This window comes from Balaenoptera ricei, chromosome 4 (genome assembly GCF_028023285.1).
Source record: "Balaenoptera ricei isolate mBalRic1 chromosome 4, mBalRic1.hap2, whole genome shotgun sequence".
In the NCBI taxonomy this organism is placed as follows: domain Eukaryota; kingdom Metazoa; phylum Chordata; class Mammalia; order Artiodactyla; family Balaenopteridae; genus Balaenoptera; species Balaenoptera ricei.
The window spans coordinates 36,326,956-36,340,829 of NC_082642.1; the positions used below are offsets into that span (position 1 = coordinate 36,326,956).

The 13,874-nt window shown below is 38.5% G+C and overlaps 1 protein-coding gene and 1 pseudogene across 1 annotated transcript in view; one reads left to right on the forward strand and one right to left on the reverse strand.

Annotated features, from left to right (window-relative positions):
• LOC132364607 (ubiquitin-conjugating enzyme E2 E2) overlaps positions 1-13,874 on the forward strand; it is a 360,874-nt gene that overhangs the window by 108,371 nt on the left and 238,629 nt on the right. The gene's annotated exons all lie outside the window — the stretch shown is intronic.
• LOC132365258 (elongation factor 1-alpha 1-like) lies at positions 10,642-12,015 on the reverse strand (annotated as a pseudogene).

The following is a 13,874-nucleotide window of genomic DNA, read 5'->3' on the forward strand; positions in this document are numbered from 1 at the left end:
AATCCTTGCATTCCTGGGATAAACCCCACTTGATCATGGTGTATGATCCTTTTAATGTGTTGTTGGATTCTGTTTGCTAGTATTTTGTTGAGGATGTTTGCATCTATGTTCATCAGTGATATTGGTCTGTAGTTTTCTTTTTTTGTGACATCTTTGTCTGGTTTTGGTATCAGGGTGATGGTGGCCTCATAGAATGAGTTTGGGAGTGTTCCTCCCTCTGCTATATTTTGGAAGAGTTTGAGACGGATGGGTGTTAGCTCTTCTCTAAATGTTTGATAGAATTCACCTGTGAAGCCATCTGGTCCTGGGCTTTTTTTTGTTGCAAGATGTTTAATCACATTTTCAATTTCAATGCTTGTGATTGGTCAGTTCATATTTTCTATTTCTTCTGGTTCAGTCTCGGAAGGTTGTGCATTTCTAAGAATGTGTCCATCCAGGTTGTCCATTTTTGCTGGGAGTTAATTTATTGTCAAGCGACACTACCTGGTGGGGATTCCTGCTCATCCCCTCCCTCAGCAGGCCCCCCTACACGCGGTTACTTTGAGTTTGTCTAACAGACCATATTCCCTTCAGCCCCTGGTCTCTGCACATTTTGCTTCTACTTGCACCTAACCTGCCCTTACCCCTCTCAGATTTTCAACGGAAATGTCACCTCCTCAGAGAGGTGTATTTAGTTGTCTCCTGTCTCTCCCATTAGCTGAGTGAGTCAGGAAGATAGGAACCATGTCCATTTTGTTTACCCCTCTGTACCCAGGGTTTAGCACCATGCCTGAGATGTAGTTAGAACTCAGTCGGTACACAGTCTTGAAGAAATATAAGGGAATCTCTGTGGAACGTTTCTTCAGGTGTGAAGAGTTACTTTATAATTTACATTTAAAAATCTCCAGTGCTTAATGATTCCCCAGACGTTCAGTCTCTTGATGAAACAGTATCAATATACTTTTTTAAAAAACTTTTAATTCTGTTTTGGAATATAGTTGATTAACATTATTGTGTTAGTTTCAGGTGTACAGCAAAGGGATTTTGAAAGGGAGCCCTTCTCCTGAAGATGTAAATACAAATATAGCAGCACTAATTTTAAAGAAACACTTCAGTATCTGACAAGTCTATAGACCACAACAGAGTTTGCACAGATGTTAGCAAATCACTGCTTCTAAAAATGTAATAACGGGAGTCAGAGATTTGTCAAACAAGATTAGTATTAATGTTATTCTTCTCTTAAGTAAAGTATAGGTCCGTCAAGACAAATAATATTTTAAGTTAAAATACCATCAAATATCCACCTTTGTTTTGTGCAGTCTCCACAACTTCAGCCGGTTGTGTCTATACTAATTTTCTTACTGAATTTTTTAATCAACACACTTTTAAAAGTCTTAAGTAAATACATCTATTACACATGAATAAAAAAATTGAGCGCTGCCTGCAAACATTTTGCTGCTGACAGCTGACATATTTTGAGAAACATGAGCTTGACTAGCTGGTCCCTGCAGAAGATAGGGTTTGGTTACATAGCACACATGCTATTAAGGTTGCGAAGGACAGAACACACCTCATATTCAGCTTTAGTTGTAGAGTATAATCAGTACCACAGTAGAATTAGAATTATTCAGGTGGGGGACACATAGCTTTGAAATTTAAAGAAAAAAAAGTTTTTTACAAAATTCCTGTATACACTAAATGAAAGTAAGATGTGTATAATTTTAAAGTAAACTGTGGTATTCTTTTACTCCTCACTTGTGGTTAGCTTTGAGTATATTCTGCTTTCTGACTAAATTTTCTTTTTAGATAGGTATATAAACATCATGTGCCTGAGCTCACTTTGTGTTCTTACTTTAAGAAACTTGTGCGGTTTCCTGTTCTGCTTTTAAATACCTCTCAGCTGTAGCCATAAATCTCACATTATAGCAGATTAAGAAAATATCACGGGAGGAATAACTAACTTTAAGACACCAAAAATAGGTGTTGGGAGTTGGTAATGACTATTGTGTCCTCATTAGCATAAATGTAGTTATATATATGTAGTTGTTTCTAGGGAGAAAAATGAAATTAACTACAGGTTTTCATCTGATACAGGTACACATACAAGAGATAGGTAAAAGTTGTTGAAAACTTGAAATTTCAAATATCGCTATTAAGATGAAAAAAACAAATAGTATTTATTAAGCTATTTATTAAGCTCTAATTATATACCAGGCACTATGCTAAGCACTTTATTTGTTATTTCATTTAATTGTCTCAAAAAACCAGAAGGGAGATAAGGAACTGAGATAAGGAACTGCCAGTAAGTTGGGCAGGTGAAATTGACACACACCTGTTGTATTCCAGAGCCCAAGCTCTGTTCACTTTCAATTTCAGATTCTAAAAACCATCTTTCACCAAGTCCTCCCAGTATTCCACATAATGACGAGGATCTAATAGATAAATTGACTACTGACTGATCTAGTACATGTGGATCTAATAGATAAATTGACTACTGACTGATCTAGTAGATGTGGATCTAATAGATAAATTGACCACTGACCTAGTAGATGTGGAAACCATCCTCCTGGTTTCTTTCACATCAAGGCTTTTGCACATCCATCAAACTCTGGTCTCCTAAAGGTAGAAATAATATTGATCTCACTGTGAAAATAATCAGGCAACAGTTAGTACCATAAACTATCACTAATGATTACCTAAAATTACATGATAGCGAGCAAAGTCACATAGTAACATACTTTGGATGCCGGCTGAAGCATACATACACAGCTACTGGTGCTTCCGGTGTGCTTGCTAAGTGAAACGATGTTATCATTCCAGGCACGTGGGCACCAAGGCCTAGCTGATGGAGTGCAGTGCAAATCACATCAAGGTCAGGGGTTTGATTTCCTTGTAGGCTAGTTAGCTGCCCACTGTTAGAGACAGAACATGGGCTCAGTGCCAGCCGGTTGCACGGTATGTTTGGGTGGATATAGTAATTAGAGAAAAGCATGACTAACATCCACATCTAGGAGAGATGCCTGAGACTGAAGCTAATAAGTATCCACATAAAATGTCTAAAATAGACTGGCTACAGGAAAGTTTTTCACAAGCATCACAATCTGTCTTGTGATGTAAAAGACAAGTATCTCAATACATATTGTTAGGTAGCGGCCCACCTGAAATTTATCCAATGGAAGAAATCTACAAGTATGGGTGTTATGACAGAGGACATGCACAATACATACATTTAATTTATATAAGTTCCTTTATGTAAATACTTTATATTAAAATACTGCAAGTAAAATACTTTTGGATTATGTATTCCTTATTATATCATGTTTTACTGAACATTATACATATTCTACTGAATATTGTTTTAAGAAACCCACTTATACTCTAACTTATAGGCTATTTATGGAATTTTTAACAGTACTCTGACTATATATAATTTTTGCCTTATGCACTAACTTTAGAGTCAGCCTACAAGTTAGCGGTGACTCTAGAGCACAGAAGTAGAGAGATAGATGTTGTAATAACAACCAGAGTAAGAAGGGGCTTTTCGTGGATCTGGATATGTTATAGTTTAAAAACATTTGCAGAGTGTCAGAAACATATCCAAGAGCAAAGATGCCCTAATTATAGACATATGGTCACGGTTCTTTATACACAAACATGCAGAGAAAAGGGAAAGGTAATTTATTAACCAATAATGTCTTGAGAGACATGTATTACTTTAAAACGCATCCACCAAAAATCCATCTGCAGTATAATTTGGCTTCCTAACTTTCAGAGTCTACGTAGCAGAAAGAAGGCAGCTTCCTCTCTACATTGAACCACTGCAGGTCACTCACGCAGTTACTGTCATCTGACTTGGGTGTGTCGTTGTCCAAGACCTCTCACCAGGTTATGAACCTGTTAAAAGACCAAGTGCTTTTCACCTCTGTATTCACTGTAGTGCCTCAACTGAGAGTAGCGGGAACTCAGAAACATCAGATGAATTTTTCTGGTTCTTGGATCAGGTCGCTTTCTCATGGCAAATTAAAAAGTGATTTACTCGTCTGTAAATCAATCTCTTGTGAGTTTGGTTAGCACAAATTAATTTCCCAGAGTTTGATTCCCTTGGGTGAAGTGATAAAATTAGATTTCAGTGGAATGTACATAGATCAGGAGGGTACAGGGGACAAAGTTTCTAATAAATTCCTGTAAATGAACGGTATGTTTCTCCAGTGCATATCAATGGGATTTCATGATAAGCTAACCCTCTTTCTGTGCCACATCCTCTTGATGTTTTTTCACATCTCATGATGTCCAAATAGGAATAAGGGTGTAGATTTCTTTTTATTTTTGCCCTTTATTATTATAGAAAGACATAACTCTCCACTTCTTGAATGGTTTTAAAGGTATATAAATATATTAAAGGAAGAAAATATAATCTCTTTATAGAATCTAGAGATTTAAACAATTAGAACGATAAACGGACAAACATAATAATTTTATTTAGCAATCCCTAAAGGCAAGAGGCAACAAATTCCATCTTGAAAGTCCCAGCAAATCTGTGATCAGTATCCTGTGGGTGTAGTTAGCAGTCTGGTGTTTTGAGAAGGAAAATAGTGGTTTTTAACTGGCTCATTTCTGAGTTACATCCTGAAAGGAGAGGAATGAACTTAGAGCCAATATTAACAGGTGGTAATTAAATTATGGGTTCTGCATGCTTAATGTCCTAGACTAAGGCAAGATGAGACAACTGAGGCCATTAACTTTAATAATTGGAATCGGTATCTCTCTTAAGTAGTATTTTATAGCACATTAACAATGGTTGATTAGTATTAAATCAGAGAACAAACTGTTTTCTTACTAAAGCATGTTTTACTAATTCAGATCCATACCTATACATTTAAATGTGCAGTATAATTTATAGGAGGCAATGTCTTTTACAAAGGTAAAAAGAAAGATAAATGTAAAACATTTGTCAAATTTTAAAGTCAGTATCTCTTGACGGCCCGTGATTGGCTACCTTTAATTATAAAGAACTGGGAACAAGAAAAATTTAAACATTTAATTTTATTATTAAAGCTGAAAAATTCCCAATTGAAATGTTTATTCTTTTATGAAGATTTTTTGCCATCTGACTTAATGTTTTAAATACTAGGCGGTTATTCCACATTAATTATATAGCAGTGCTGTAGGCATAATGTACGCATTACATCGTAGTAATGACAGTCCTCTTTCCAAAGAGTTTTTTGTTTTGTTTTGAAGAACATTTAATGAACATTTGCATTTGTAATACTTTCAGACATAACTATTACCACATTGACTTTGAAATACTTAATGTCATTTGCTTATATTTTGGGTTTTTGTTAAACAATCCCAACCTCCCCTGAGAGGTCCATTTTGTTATGACTCGAGTGAACATATAATTTATCTGCCAAACTTTTGGGGAGTGAAAGGGGATGCTGTTATTAAAAATAAATATGCCAGGACAACAGGTGTAAACCAGGATATATATCACCCAGTGCAGTAGTAGACTATTACAGTATTATAGTAGAATAGTCCTTGAATTATTATACTCCCTAATCACCAAAGCAATGCATCTGTGGAGAAATGCTTTCAGGATCCCTACTTGGGATAACTGGAATGTATGTTTCCCTGAGATCTGGGTCTCCCTCACCTCCAAGTCACTGGACGTGTTTTTGTTGTTGTTTTCACTTTGGTGCCTGGTGCCCAGCACATGAAACGAGTGGAAGCTCAGGCCCAGACTAGGAGAGGAATGTGCTGGAATTGTGCAAAGGGGGAGGGGGGTCTGAAATGAAGGGAATTGCGGGCTGAGGACAGGGAAGCTGGGCTCTCCTTCCTGTTTAAACTCCAAGGGAGAGAGTCTCTTATGGGATTGCCAGAATTTGAGCTATTTCCGCCAATCTGGTGTTTTACTCAGTACCCACTCAGAGAAAGACAACGGCCATTCATAAGGTACTACCGATAAGGGATTAATATCCAACACATACAAACAGCTCACACAGCTCAACGTCAGAAAAACAAACAACCCGATTAACAAATAGGCAGAAGAACTTAATAGACATTTTTCCAAAGGAGAAATGCAGGTGGTCAACAGGCCATATGAAAAGATGCTCAACATCCTTAATCACCAGGGAGATGCAAATCAAAGCCACAAGGAGATATCACCTCACAGCTGTCAGAATGACTATTATCAAAAAGAGCACAAATAAATGTTGGTGAGATTGTGGAGAAAAAAGAACCCTTGTGCACTGTTGGCGGGAATGTAAATTGGTGCAGCCACTGTGGAGAACAGTAGGGAGGTTCCTCAAAAAACTAAAAATAGAACTACCATATGATCCAGCAATTCCACTCCTGGGCATATATCCCAAACAAACCAAAAACAAAAACACTAATTCAGAAAGAGACAGGCACCCCCAGTGTTCACTGCAGCACTATTTACAATAGGCAAAATATAGAAGCAACCTAAATGTCCATCAATAGATGAATGGAAAAAGAAGATGTGGTATATATGTACAATGGAATTATTACTCAGCCATAGAAAAGAATGAAATAATGCCATTTGCAGCAACATGGATGGACCTAGAGATTATCATACTAAGTGAAGTAAGTCAGAAAGACAAATACTGTGTGATATCACTTACATGTGGGATCTAAAAAATACCACACGCTAGTGAATACAATAAGAAAGAAGCAGAATTACAGATAACAGAGAACAAGCTAGTGATTACCAGCAGGGGAAGAGAGAAGTGGGAAGGGGTAATATAGCAATGGGGAGTAAGACGTACAAATTCTTAGATATAAAATAAGCTAGAAGGATATTATACAACACAGGGAATATAACCAATATTTTATAATAACTGTAAATAGAGCATAACCTTTAAAACTTGTGAATCACTATATTGTACACCAGTAACATATAATATTGTACATCAACGATACAGCAGTAAAAGTAAATAAAGTTAAAAGAAAAAAGAGAGACCATTCATAAGAGTGGTGAATGTTTAAGTTCAGCAGGATTCTGGAGGGGGGAAGGGACGGATCTGGGGTTTCAGCACCGCCCTCTTCAGTTCACCTGTTCTCCCCCATTCTGCTGCTGGAGACGGTGTTTTGAATCAGAAGGGGTCAACATTGATAGGATTGAAGGGCCAAGGAAGGGGGGGCGGGGCAGGTCAGGCAAGAGGGGAAGGAGAGGGAATTGGGAGAACAGTAGTGGATTTGGCCCCAGGCACAACAGGTTCTAGAATTTTAAAGTGGGGGAGGGAGAGTAAGTGCTTCGCCTGAGAAGCCTGTGTGCATGGCGAGCTGCAGGTAGGACAGTCACAGAGATGCCCCTCTGTCTGGACATATAACCTATAATTAATCTATACCTGTCTGATTCATACGTATTTTAGACAGGTCTGTAATCTTCTCAGAAAAATAACAGCATGAGTAGACTTGCTCAATTTTCCTCTTGTTCCAGTGATTTCACAGCAATACCTCTTTGCTCCCAGAAAAAAAGAAAGGTCTTGTAGCTCCACATTATCTTTAAATGTGCTTTTATTGTGTGCTTATCTGCACTACGGTCGTTCAGTGTACAGACCCCATGGTGCATGCACCATCTTTAAAATGGGGGAAACCATGTAAGGAAGTTAAATTAGGAAAAAAGGAAGAAAATCAAAACAGAGTACAAATAGCAAGGTTAAATTGAGTGCTGTTAACCCCCTGCTGACACCAACTAATAGTGCAGAAGCAACAGTGGGAATCTGAAACAGAGGTTAGTGTTGGGAAATTTCAGCTCATGACAGTTACAAATGAAATATATTGGCTAGTTTTTCTTCCTAGGGTATCCCTTTAAAGAAGAGTTCAAAGATGATACTCAGCGTATATCCAGTAGAAATAATAAAAACTAAAATAATATCTTAGTCTGAAGTACCCATTAGAACTCAGGTGAGTTTTCCCCCGCCTTTAAAAAAGTAAGATGTAACTTACATACAGCAAAATGTGTGAACGTTAAGTTTTATTTATACATCTTACAGCTCAGTGACTTTTAAGATAGGAATAAACCCATGTCATCAGCAATCATATCAAAGTTCTGAACATTATCACCATGCCAGAAAGTTCCCTCATGCCTCTCAAAACCATGTCTGTTATTATTCAGAAGTTTGATTCTCTAGTTATTCTCAATTCGCCTCCAGTTCTATGTCAACGACCATATCAGTTTCACAGTCATAGGCTTGTTGCATGTAGTTGCAACAAGCAATTGCCTTCTCTCCCCAGTGTGTTTCCAGAACACTTCTCTTCTGCTGTTGGCCTTATTCTCTCATATCCAGTTAAATGGAAAACAGCTCTTATTTTATGGATAAGTAGGTAATTAAATAACAGTGACATAGTTGCCTTAGCAGAAAACTCGCTACTTTGAGAATATGGGTAATTGAGAAAATCTGAGAACAAATCAGTGACATTGAATGAAAAATATAAAATATCCATAATACTGTATGTAAGGTATAGGTACTCAACATCTTAAAACACCATTCATTAAAAATATGTTCATAACTGGTTGTAGATTTCATCACATAGAAAAAGGGCTCATCACACTCTAATTTAATAACTAGTGCATCTTTTGAAAACTTAAAACTTTATAAGCAACAGCCACATTGATTCTTCTTTTCTGCCTTCACTCCTCCTCTCTTCCCGTTTTATGAGAAAGTTACACTCAGGCAGTTTTTGTTTGCCTGTTCATCTTCCTCCTGGCATCTTCCGCTGGAGGTGTTCTTTGGTTGTCTTCACCTCTTTTTCTTCCCATTTCCAGAGCTCAACAACATCTTTTCTCTTTAGATTCAGATGAATCCAGTAGTTCCACCTCCACCACTGGTGGAGCTTAGGATTTCCTCATTCTACAACCCCGGTCCTTAAGTATCAAAATGCCGTTCTCACAGCTCCTTGTTTTCTCACCATATCACAGAGCACACCTATCCATTCTTCCTTTCACACCCTTCCTATGAAAATATAGTAAACATTTATTTAGAAAGCTTTTAACACTCATGAATTTGATTCTATCCTATTTCCTGGAATACTTTATATAGAAAGGCTACCTATAAAAAACCAGGGCATTCTGTTCCTAGATTCCCGTGTGGGGTTTACTTTGTTTTGAATTTAGTCAGTGTTTCTTTAATCATCTAAGTGAACACTTGTCTATAGCCAATCCATTTCCACATTTTGTGTGTTGATGATTAGCTGCTGGGTAGCAGGGCCCGGTGCCCACTGCACTCAGGGTGAGCACAGCCTCACTGGACTGAGTGCCACAGGAAAGGCCTTGACAGCGATTCAGGACAGGGGCAGACTTAGGACAAAGACGGGAAAGGAAATCTGGCAGGAAAGTAATATAGAACTGAGAAAAGACAAAAAGTTGTACAAAGAATGTAGACAGGTTAAGAGAAAAAATTAACGATGCAGGGTTCACTGAAACAAAGCAAAAGCAAAACAAAACAAACCCTGCTTTTTGAAAACTAAAAATAGAATTACCATATGATCCAGCAATCCCACTCCTGGGCATATACCCAGAAAAAACTATAATTCAAAAAGACACATGCACCCCTATGTTCATAGCAGCACCATTCACAATAGGCAAGACATGGAAACAACCGAAATGTCCATCGACAGAGGAATGGATAAAGAAGATGTGGTACATATATACAATGGAATATTACCTAGCCATAAAAAAGAATGAAATAATGCCCTTTGCAGCAACATGGATGGACCTAGAGATTATCATACTAAGTGAAGTAAGTCAGACAAAGACAAATACTATATGATATCACTTATATGTAGAATCTAAAATATGACACAAATGAACCTATCTATGAAACTGAAACCGAATCACGGACATAGAGAACAGACTTGTGGTTGCCAGGGGTGGGGGGAGGGGAAGGGATGGAGTGGGAGTTTGGGATTAGCAGATGCAAACTATTATATACAGAATGGATACGCAACAAGGTCCTACTGTACAACACAGGGAACGATATTCAATATCCTGTGATAAACCATAGTAAAAAGAATATGAAAAAGAATGTATATATATATGTATAACTGAATCACTTTGCTGTAGAGCAGAAATTAACAGCACTGTAAATCAACTATACTTCGATAAAAAATTTTAAAAATTAAAAGTAAAAAAAACCCTGCTTTTGGTTAAAAAAAAAAGATGGGGAAACAAAACATGGAAGAGAGCAGAAACGTGTTCTGGGGACTGAGTTGATAGAGCTTTTGAGAAATTTTCACAGCTCTAAAACAGTAATTAACAATGGAAAGAGCTTGTATTTTCCACTTCCTACATGAAGCTATTAGTATCTAAAGAGGCAACAGATATAAAATATCTAAGAGATTTGGGAGGATTGTTTGCCTCATTAAACTTTGTTTTAATGGGCCTCAAAATTCTATGACAGATTTTTGGTCAGGTTGTTTCCATGAGAAAGTACTGATTTAAAAAACTAATAACTTAAAACCGCCACATTCACAAACAAATGGTCCACAAAACACTCTCCTTTTCCTTCTGAAAGCTTAATGATGAACTGTAATCATTAACCACTCTTTTACTGTTAAACTTAAATGTCCAGTTGAGAGAAGCAGCTCTGAGACCGTTCTTCCACCACTGACTAAGACTCGGGTGGCAAGTATTAGGGATAATATTCACTTAACCCTCTGAGCTTTCTGGGCAGACTTGGTGACCTTGCCAGCTCCAGCTGCCTTCTTGTCCTCTGCGTTGATGACACCCACAGCAACTGTTTGTCACATGTTACAAACAGCAAAATGACCCAGAGGAGGGTATTAGAGAAGCTGTCAACACACATGGGCTTGCCAGGAACCATATCAACCACAGAGCATCAGCAGATTTCCAGGATTTAGGGCCATCTTCCAGCTTCTTCCCTGAACGGCGATCAAGCTTCTCCTGCAGCTCAGTAAACTTGCAAGCGGGGTGAGCTGTGTGACAGTCCTGCACAGATGCATGGCCGGCACTGATTTGCCCTGCATGGCTCAGGATAATTCCCTGAGCCGTGAAGCCACCTGCTTCCATTGGTAGGTTCTTCTGCTGTTAACAGCCATGTTGCTGTTGCCGTGATGAACATCTTTGACAGACATGTGCTTGACATTGAAGCCCACGTTGTCCCCAGGAAGAGCTTCACTCAAAGCTTCATGGTGCATTTCAGCAGACTTTGTTTCAGTTGCAAGGTTGGCTGGAGCAAAAGTGGCCACCACGCTGGATTTGAAAACACAAGCCTCCATGGGGACAGTACCACCTTTGCCACCAGTTTTGTAGACGTCCTGGAGGGGCAGACACAGGGCCTGTCAATTGGATGTGTTGGTGGCAGGATACAGTCCAGAGCTTCAAGGAGAGTGGTTCCACTGGCATTCCTGTCTTTACCAGTGAGTTCCCATCCCTTGAACCAAGGCACATTAGCAGTTGGCTCTAGCATGTTGTCACCATTCCAATCGGAACTTGGCACAAATGCTGCTGTGTCAGGGTTGGAGCCTGTTTTCTTAACGTAGGTGCTGACTTCCCTAATGATTTCCTTGTTTTTCTTCCGGCGGCAGGGTGGCTCAGTGGACTCCACCTTGCTAACACTAACAACTAGTTGTTTCATACCCGGTGTGTCAGCCAGAAGAGCACGCTCACAGGTCTGCCCATTCACCTGCTTCACATTCAGCAGGTGCCCGCATCTGCAAGCGGAACGGCACAGTCAGCCTGAGACGTGCCCGCCGTCAGGTCTTCGATAGTCTCTGTGTCCTGAGGCATCAGTGATGGTCACATCACACTTGCTGGTCTTGAATTTCCACAGGGAGATATCGGTGGTGATGCTACACTCGTATTCAGCTCTCAGTTTATCCAAGACCCAAACATACTTGAAAGAGCCCTTTCCCATCTCCAGCAGCCTGGTTCTCAGAATCTTCAATGGTTCTTTTGTCAGTCCCATCACATTTGTAGATCAGATGGCCAGTGGTGGTAGATTTGCCCATATCTGTGTGTCCAGTGAAGATGTTGATTGGAGTTTTTTTCTTTCCCATTTTGGCTTAGATTTGTAGTGGTTTTTTATGACACCTGTTGTGGTAGTAAACCTCTTGCAAAAAAGTGAGAGGATTTTCTGTAAGCTGATATAAAGTTAACCTAAAATTAATCTGAAATTCCCAGTGTAGAAGGTTGATTTAGGGATTAGGGGCCTAAATAAATATGACTGTAGCTGCAGTTACACTAACTAGGCTAGAATTGCAAAAGATCAGTCCTCATGCTTTGTAAAAAGATCGCTGGATGCAATGAAAGTGGAATTTCTCCCTTCTGTACGTTGCTACCCAAGTAGGCAACTCAAGGGACCTTAATGCCTGCCTCTAATGCAAGACAGACTGCGTTCAGAGCAGAAAACCAGACCTGATGGCTGGATGGCTGGCTTCAGCATGGAAGTTCCCACATTTCTAAGAGCGTATGCCAAAAGTATGCTTAATGCCTCAGCAGGTTTGGTAGCTCACGGTGCTGGAGGAACAACCATAGCGCTAGTCTCTGGGGACATGTTATACCAAAAATAAGATGGTATGTACATGAACCGATAACTCACAGGAATCTGACAGCTTTCAAGAGTGTAATCCCATTATTTTTCTTAGGAGAGAATGTAAGAAACCAAAAGATCTAAACCTGAAAGCTCAGTGACACCTTATGGCTCTATCTGTGAAATGTATCATTATTTGGTTATTCATGCTAGAGGACAGCAGTTTTTTAAAAAACCAAGGCAATAAAGCAATAACTTCTGAAGTTTTACTCATCTTAAGAGGCAGTTTTCTAGGAATGCCATTATTCCTGGGACCACAGAGTTCTATGTGCCTGACCTAACAGGCTAATTTTAGACTCCTTCCTCCTATACTGTTTGATGTTGAAGAGTCTTTTTTTTTTAACAATAAAAACAGCATCTTTGACCAAAGGCCATGATCAAAGCTGCTCTTTGAATGAGAAATAAAACTTTCAAACAACTGAAAATTCACCATCTGAAATTCCAGATTCTGCAGTTATAAAAGAGTAAAATATCTGTATTTCCTCCTTCAACTCATGAATATATCAAAGCTGAATCTTGTAATTCTAGAGTAATGGGTTATAGAAAAATACACATTGTAAAATAACTGCAATTCCAATGGCAATCACAAGTTCCATTAAATAGACACTTTTATAATAACAAGCTGTTAGTTATAGATTTACTTCATGAGGTCAGGTAGTTTTTTAAAACACTACTATATTTTATGAGGTTTGTTTTAGAAAGCTAATTTCATTAATTCCACATCTTTCCTTCCCTTTTGAATCTTGAATCAGCTGAGACAGGGGTATGTATTTGTGGATTCTCTCACAATAACAAACAGGAGCAAGAAACATTTTTACTAGTTTCTTAATAGACAAAGTATATAAAAATCTAGAAATGTATTCCTACAACTGTGGACTGATCAAGTTTTTATGAATTTCATATTATATGCACCAAAAACTGTATTTAAACTCTGAAGTGGATGCTTCTTTACACCAAGGAAAGACATTGTAGTGCAGAGCACAAACGTGAGAACTAGAATGGCTTGTCTTAAACTGTTAAGACACTCCCCACCTGTGTGAATTTCCTCAGTTCCCTTCTCCATGAAGTCAGGATGATTGACACTAACCTTGCCGGGTTGTGGGAAGGATTACTCTATATACTGCCATGTAGAGCGCCTGCACACAGTAGGAGCTTCACAGATGTCAGCTGTCAACCACCATCATCATCTTTTTTCATACTCTAGCTGGTTTCTGTGTTAGGATTATAATTTTTATAAAGTGAGTTCCATACGTAATGATATAAATAACTAAAAGAGATTAAATGAAATGTTCTATTAGGTGTTAAGAAATATACCATACCAGTTAC